At 53.7% G+C, this 7,500-nt stretch overlaps 3 non-coding genes across 3 annotated transcripts in view; all 3 read right to left on the bottom strand.

Annotated features, from left to right (window-relative positions):
- LOC126444974 (large subunit ribosomal RNA) overlaps positions 1 to 1,052 on the bottom strand; it is a 4,222-nt gene extending 3,170 nt beyond the window's left edge. Inside the window, exon 1 of the ribosomal RNA XR_007582886.1 lies at positions 1 to 1,052. This exon is cut by the window's left edge and continues 3,170 nt beyond it. This is a non-coding gene — a ribosomal RNA (large subunit ribosomal RNA).
- A 188-nt stretch (positions 1,053 to 1,240) lies between these two features.
- Positions 1,241 to 1,395, bottom strand: LOC126444977 (5.8S ribosomal RNA). The gene has a single exon (XR_007582887.1). It is a non-coding gene; the product is annotated as a 5.8S ribosomal RNA (ribosomal RNA).
- A 353-nt stretch (positions 1,396 to 1,748) lies between these two features.
- On the bottom strand, positions 1,749 to 3,657 carry LOC126444979 (small subunit ribosomal RNA). The gene has a single exon (XR_007582889.1). It is a non-coding gene; the product is annotated as a small subunit ribosomal RNA (ribosomal RNA).
- Positions 3,658 to 7,500: the final 3,843 nt, after the last annotated feature.

The raw sequence follows: 7,500 nt of genomic DNA, 5'->3' as shown, positions 1-7,500 counted from the left end.
GAAGGGCGGGGAAGCCCCATCCTCCCTCGGCCCGCGCAAGGCGAGACCTTCACTTTCATTACGCCTTTAGGTTTCGTACAGCCCAATGACTCGCGCACATGTTAGACTCCTTGGTCCGTGTTTCAAGACGGGTCGTGAAATTGTCCAAAGCTGAAGCGCCGCTGACGGGAGCGATTATTCCGCCCGAGAGCATCCCGAGCCAACAGCGGCGCGGGTCCGGGGCCGGGCCAGGTAGGTCCGTCATCCGGGAAGAACCGCGCGCGCTTGCCGGGAGCCCGAGCGCCCAAAGGGGCGAATCGACTCCTCCAGATATACCGCCGGGCAGCCAGCCAGGACACCGGGGCTCTGCCCAACAGACGCGAACCGAGGCCCGCGGAAGGACAGGCTGCGCACCCGGGCCGTAGGCCGGCACCCAGCGGGTCGCGACGTCCTACTAGGGGAGAAGTGCGGCCCACCGCACACCGGAACGGCCCCGCCCCGCGGCGAGTGGAAAGGCAACCGGACACGACCCCGCCGCGAATTGCTCCGCGCGGGCGGCCGGCCCCATCTGCCGAGGGCGGAGGCCAGTGGCCGGATGGGCGTGAATCTCACCCGTTCGACCTTTCGGACTTCTCACGTTTACCCCAGAACGGTTTCACGTACTTTTGAACTCTCTCTTCAAAGTTCTTTTCAACTTTCCCTCACGGTACTTGTTCGCTATCGGTCTCGTGGTCATATTTAGTCTCAGATGGAGTTTACCACCCACTTGGAGCTGCACTCTCAAGCAACCCGACTCGAAGGAGAGGTCCCGCCGACGCTCGCACCGGCCGCTACGGGCCTGGCACCCTCTACGGGCCGTGGCCTCATTCAAGTTGGACTTGGGCTCGGCGCGAGGCGTCGGGGTAGTGGACCCTCCCAAACACCACATGCCACGACAGGCGGCAGCCTGTGGGGTTCGGTGCTGGACTCTTCCCTGTTCGCTCGCCGCTACTGGGGGAATCCTTGTTAGTTTCTTTTCCTCCGCTTAGTAATATGCTTAAATTCAGCGGGTAGTCTCGCCTGCTCTGAGGTCGTTGTACGAGGTGTCGCACGCCACACCGCCAGCCGGCTGTGCACGCTACCGAGTAAGTACCGGTATGCGAACCGCCAGGCGACGGGCGCGCATCGCACGTTTAAGGAGACGCGGCCGGCCCCACAGGCGGCCACGACACTCCCAGGTCTGCGAAGCGGGGCAAACGCCGCGCGCTTCAGTATACGTAGCCGACCCTCAGCCAGACGTGGCCCGGGAACGGAATCCATGGACCGCAATGTGCGTTCGAAACGTCGATGTTCATGTGTCCTGCAGTTCACATGTCGACGCGCAATTTGCTGCGTTCTTCATCGACCCACGAGCCGAGTGATCCACCGTCCTGGGTGATCTTTTCATAGTTTCCACCATCTCTTTCGAGACAGTTGCATAGGCGGGACTGAGGCGTGTGGCGGCCCTGTTCCAGCGTTCAGTGTCCAACGGCCTCACGGCCGATGGGCGTCGTACGGCTCCACACCGGAGCGGACAGGCAGTCGGGCGAAAGTCATTCAAAACCGGCGCCAGGCGCCAGGTGCCGCAGGCCAGCCGCTCCAGCGCTTCAGCGCTCGTACCACACAACATTGCCGTTAGTTTTGAGACGAACGCGTGGTTCCGCACGCGGCGCACGGCTACTGCGAGCCGTACAGGTAGCTGCGTGTTGCGCGACACGACACGCACATCGAAAGACATGCAGTCTAGTCGGTAATGATCCTTCCGCAGGTTCACCTACGGAAACCTTGTTACGACTTTTACTTCCTCTAAATGATCAAGTTTGGTCATCTTTCCGGTAGCATCGGCAACGACAGAGTCAATGCCGCGTACCAGTCCGAAGACCTCACTAAATCATTCAATCGGTAGTAGCGACGGGCGGTGTGTACAAAGGGCAGGGACGTAATCAACGCGAGCTTATGACTCGCGCTTACTGGGAATTCCTCGTTCATGGGGAACAATTGCAAGCCCCAATCCCTAGCACGAAGGAGGTTCAGCGGGTTACCCCGACCTTTCGGCCTAGGAAGACACGCTGATTCCTTCAGTGTAGCGCGCGTGCGGCCCAGAACATCTAAGGGCATCACAGACCTGTTATTGCTCAATCTCGTGCGGCTAGAAGCCGCCTGTCCCTCTAAGAAGAAAAGTAATCGCTGACAGCACGAAGGATGTCACGCGACTAGTTAGCAGGCTAGAGTCTCGTTCGTTATCGGAATTAACCAGACAAATCGCTCCACCAACTAAGAACGGCCATGCACCACCACCCACCGAATCAAGAAAGAGCTATCAATCTGTCAATCCTTCCGGTGTCCGGGCCTGGTGAGGTTTCCCGTGTTGAGTCAAATTAAGCCGCAGGCTCCACTCCTGGTGGTGCCCTTCCGTCAATTCCTTTAAGTTTCAGCTTTGCAACCATACTTCCCCCGGAACCCAAAAGCTTTGGTTTCCCGGAGGCTGCCCGCCGAGTCATCGGAGGAACTGCGGCGGATCGCTGGCTGGCATCGTTTATGGTTAGAACTAGGGCGGTATCTGATCGCCTTCGAACCTCTAACTTTCGTTCTTGATTAATGAAAACATACTTGGCAAATGCTTTCGCTTCTGTTCGTCTTGCGACGATCCAAGAATTTCACCTCTAACGTCGCAATACGAATGCCCCCGCCTGTCCCTATTAATCATTACCTCGGGTTCCGAAAACCAACAAAATAGAACCGAGGTCCTATTCCATTATTCCATGCACACAGTATTCAGGCGGGCTTGCCTGCTTTAAGCACTCTAATTTGTTCAAAGTAAACGTGCCGGCCCACCGAGACACTCAATAAAGAGCACCCTGGTAGGATTTCAACGGGGTCCGCCTCGGGACGCACGAGCACGCACGAGGCGGTCGCACGCCTTCGGCTCGCCCCACCGGCAGGACGTCCCACGATACATGCCAGTTAAACACCGACGGGCGGTGAACCAACAGCGTGGGACACAAATCCAACTACGAGCTTTTTAACCGCAACAACTTTAATATACGCTATTGGAGCTGGAATTACCGCGGCTGCTGGCACCAGACTTGCCCTCCAATAGATACTCGTTAAAGGATTTAAAGTGTACTCATTCCGATTACGGGGCCTCGGATGAGTCCCGTATCGTTATTTTTCGTCACTACCTCCCCGTGCCGGGAGTGGGTAATTTGCGCGCCTGCTGCCTTCCTTGGATGTGGTAGCCGTTTCTCAGGCTCCCTCTCCGGAATCGAACCCTGATTCCCCGTTACCCGTTACAACCATGGTAGGCGCAGAACCTACCATCGACAGTTGATAAGGCAGACATTTGAAAGATGCGTCGCCGGTACGAGGACCGTGCGATCAGCCCAAAGTTATTCAGAGTCACCAAGGCAAACGGACCGGACGAGCCGACCGATTGGTTTTGATCTAATAAAAGCGTCCCTTCCATCTCTGGTCGGGACTCTGTTTGCATGTATTAGCTCTAGAATTACCACAGTTATCCAAGTAACGTGGGTACGATCTAAGGAACCATAACTGATTTAATGAGCCATTCGCGGTTTCACCTTAATGCGGCTTGTACTGAGACATGCATGGCTTAATCTTTGAGACAAGCATATGACTACTGGCAGGATCAACCAGGGAGCTGCGTCAACTAGAGCTGAGCAGCCGGCCGCCCGGGAGTGTGTCCCGGGGGCCCGCGCGAACACGCAAGCGTCCGCTCAATTATTCTGCAAACAGGAGGAGGCTGAGCTCCCCTGCACAACACACCTCGAAACCCTCTCAGGTCCCGGCGGCGCGCAGCGCCGTCCTAAGTACTTGGTCGGGTTCGAGAGAGGCGCAATCGCCCGGAGTTAGGCGAGTAGACGCTTTAGGTGCGACCACCCGTGCTCCCAACTGAGCTTGCCGCTGCCGACAGAGGCCCGGGAGCGTGCTGTCGTGGCATTGCCGGCGGGAGACAACACGCGCCACCTACGGTGACCGGCAGCTCCAACGCCAGCGCCACAGAAGGACAAAAGCCCCACTTGGGTGCCGCAGCGAACTCTCCCAGCACAGCGCACGCGCCAACACGTCCGCACAGCTGCGATACAAACCACCTGCGAGAACCGCTGGGGCGACCGAGCAGCAGACGGCGTCGCGGCGCCGAGCGCCGGGCGGCGGCGCATCCTCAGCGCACACAGTCCTCAATCGGACCAGCACACTGCAGATGGCCACCGCGCTTCGCACCGGGCCCGCGAGGACCTACTTTGGCCGCAAGGCGCCGCGAGCAGGGGGCGCCGGCGCGCAGCTGCGCCGCCTGCCGCGTCCGTCGGCCGGCGCGCCTGCCACTGGCCGCCCCCACCAGCCGGCTGTAGCGCGTGCGCCCACGCACCGCGCTGCCAGCACGCCGGGCGGCCCCCCCTCACCGGCCGGGGACGGTCCCACCCAGCCACCGCCGCGTATCGCCTCACACCCAGATCCCCTTTCGCGTTCGTGGGCATGGTGGGTCCCCTTTCACGTTCGTGGGCATGGTGGGTATCCCTGAAACAACCGGTTAATAGCTCGACCGATCGTCGCCAACACTGATTCACCTCTAGCGAGAACAACCGCACCACAACGGGTTACCTGTTGTTCATTTGCGTAACGTCACCAGCAAACGTAGACGTCCATCGCCATTTGCAACGAGTATTGCATGCCTGTGTCAGGTGTCACAACACACTACGTCTGCCCACATAGACGCAACAACATGTGCACGCCTCGAGAACACGTGGAAGGTAGCCCCCGTACGTATGCGGTGTCCATTGCGCGAACGACTGTCAGCCGGCCTCTGCAGGATGTCGCAGATGTGGAACGCGGTGCAACATGCTATCACGGTGTGTGAGAAGAGACGACTACGTCCGAATACACGCTCCACTACATCAACAGACTGCTCATGCTGATCGCCATCCAGGGCGTCCGTTCCTCCCACACGTCTGAATGGCGTACCACACTGCAATCCAGCTCTTATAGGGAGACGACACGTAGCTGCGTGCACAATATTTGGACTGTATGGTCTGCCGTTGCTAGGCGCAGTCGTCGTACGGTCACACATGTGCCACGATGTATCATTCAGTACATACGGACCAATGTGCAGTACAGTTTGTGGGTTTTGCGTACATCGGCGGACAGGTGACAGGCCGTACCACAACGTAGGCTGAGTACGTCGGCATGCGAAGGGCATTGAACATGCAAACTTCTCAACGACCAGCTTGCGAAGGCAGGGGGGAAGGGGGGGGGGCATGTACGTCCTGCTGCTATCCACATTACAGTGTATAGCAGGAGCATGTGGAAAGTCAGCAACACCTGCAAGGTGTTTAACATGACGCGATACACAGGGGACCGGGCAGTGCGAATAGCGAACTATATTGCGAGGGTTGCGGTTAGGCAACACTACACTAATTTAACGAGTTGCATAACAATTACAGAGCAGGTTCAGCGACAACGTGCGTCAGGTTAAGGCGCAATATAGGTTAGGTTGAGGCACAATATAGGTTAGGTTAAGGCACAACATGGGTTACGTTAAGGCACAAATTGGGTTACGTTAAGGCACAACATGGGTTACGTTAAGGCACAACATGGGTTACGTTAAGGCACAAATTAGGTTACGTTAAGGCACAAATTAGGTTACGTTAAGGCACAAATTAGGTTACGTTAAGGCACAAATTAGGTTACGTTAAGGCACAAATTAGGTTACGTTAAGGCACAAATTAGGTTACGTTAAGGCACAAATTAGGTTACGTTAAGGCACAAATTAGGTTACGTTAAGGCACAAATTAGGTTACGTTAAGGCACAAATTAGGTTACGTTAAGGCACAAATTAGGTTACGTTAAGGCACAAATTAGGTTACGTTAAGGCACAAATTAGGTTACGTTAAGGCACAAATTAGGTTACGTTAAGGCACAAATTAGGTTACGTTAAGGCACAAATTAGGTTACGTTAAGGCACAAATTAGGTTACGTTAAGGCACAAATTAGGTTACGTTAAGGCACAAATTAGGTTACGTTAAGGTACAATATGGGTTAGGTTAAGGTACAATATGGGTTAGGTTAAGGTACAATATGGGTTAGGTTAAGGTACAATATGGGTTAGGTTAAGGTACAATATGGGTTAGGTTAAGGCACAACGTAGGTTAGGTTAAGGCACAACGTAGGTTAGGTTAAGGCACAACATAGGTTAGGTTAAGGCACAACATAGGTTAGGTTAAGGCACAACATAGGTTAGGTTAAGGCACAACATAGGTTAGGTTAAGGCACAACATAGGTTAGGTTAAGGCACAACATAGGTTAGGTTAAGGCACAACATAGGTTAGGTTAAGGCACAACATAGGTTAGGTTAAGGCACAACATAGGTTAGGTTAAGGCACAACATAGGTTAGGTTAAGGCACAACGTAGGTTAGGTTAAGGCACAACGTAGGTTAGGTTAAGGCACAACGTAGGTTAGGTTAAGGCACAACGTAGGTTAGGTTAAGGCACAACGTAGGTTAGGTTAAGGCACAACGTAGGTTAGGTTAAGGCACAACGTAGGTTAGGTTAAGGCACAACGTAGGTTAGGTTAAGGCACAACGTAGGTTAGGTTAAGGCACAACGTAGGTTAGGTTAAGGCACAACGTAGGTTAGGTTAAGGCACAACGTAGGTTAGGTTAAGGCACAACGTAGGTTAGGTTAAGGCACAACGTAGGTTAGGTTAAGGCACAACGTAGGTTAGGTTAAGGCACAACGTAGGTTAGGTTAAGGCACAACGTAGGTTAGGTTAAGGCACAACGTAGGTTAGGTTAAGGCACAACGTAGGTTAGGTTAAGGCACAACGTAGGTTAGGTTAAGGCACAACATAGGTTAGGTTAAGGCACAACATAGGTTAGGTTAAGGCACAACATAGGTTAGGTTAAGGCACAACATAGGTTAGGTTAAGGCACAACATAGGTTAGGTTAAGGCACAACATAGGTTAGGTTAAGGCACAACATAGGTTAGGTTAAGGCACAACATAGGTTAGGTTAAGGCACAACATAGGTTAGGTTAAGGCACAACATAGGTTAGGTTAAGGCACAACGTAGGTTAGGTTAAGGCACAACGTAGGTTAGGTTAAGGCACAACGTAGGTTAGGTTAAGGCACAACGTAGGTTAGGTTAAGGCACAACGTAGGTTAGGTTAAGGCACAACGTAGGTTAGGTTAAGGTACAACGTAGGTTAGGTTAAGGTACAACGTAGGTTAGGTTAAGGTACAACGTAGGTTAGGTTAAGGTACAACGTAGGTTAGGTTAAGGTACAACGTAGGTTAGGTTAAGGTACAACGTAGGTTAGGTTAAGGTACAACGTAGGTTAGGTTAAGGTACAACGTAGGTTAGGTTAAGGTACAACGTAGGTTAGGTGAAGGCGCAATGTAGGTTAGGTTAAGGTACGATATACCTTAGGTTAAGGTACAATATCGCTTAGGTTAAGGTACAATATAGCTTAGGTTAAGGTACACGTT

Source organism: Schistocerca serialis, unplaced genomic scaffold (genome assembly GCF_023864345.2).
Source record: "Schistocerca serialis cubense isolate TAMUIC-IGC-003099 unplaced genomic scaffold, iqSchSeri2.2 HiC_scaffold_319, whole genome shotgun sequence".
In the NCBI taxonomy this organism is placed as follows: domain Eukaryota; kingdom Metazoa; phylum Arthropoda; class Insecta; order Orthoptera; family Acrididae; genus Schistocerca; species Schistocerca serialis.
This window is presented reverse-complemented; position numbering and strand designations above follow the sequence as displayed.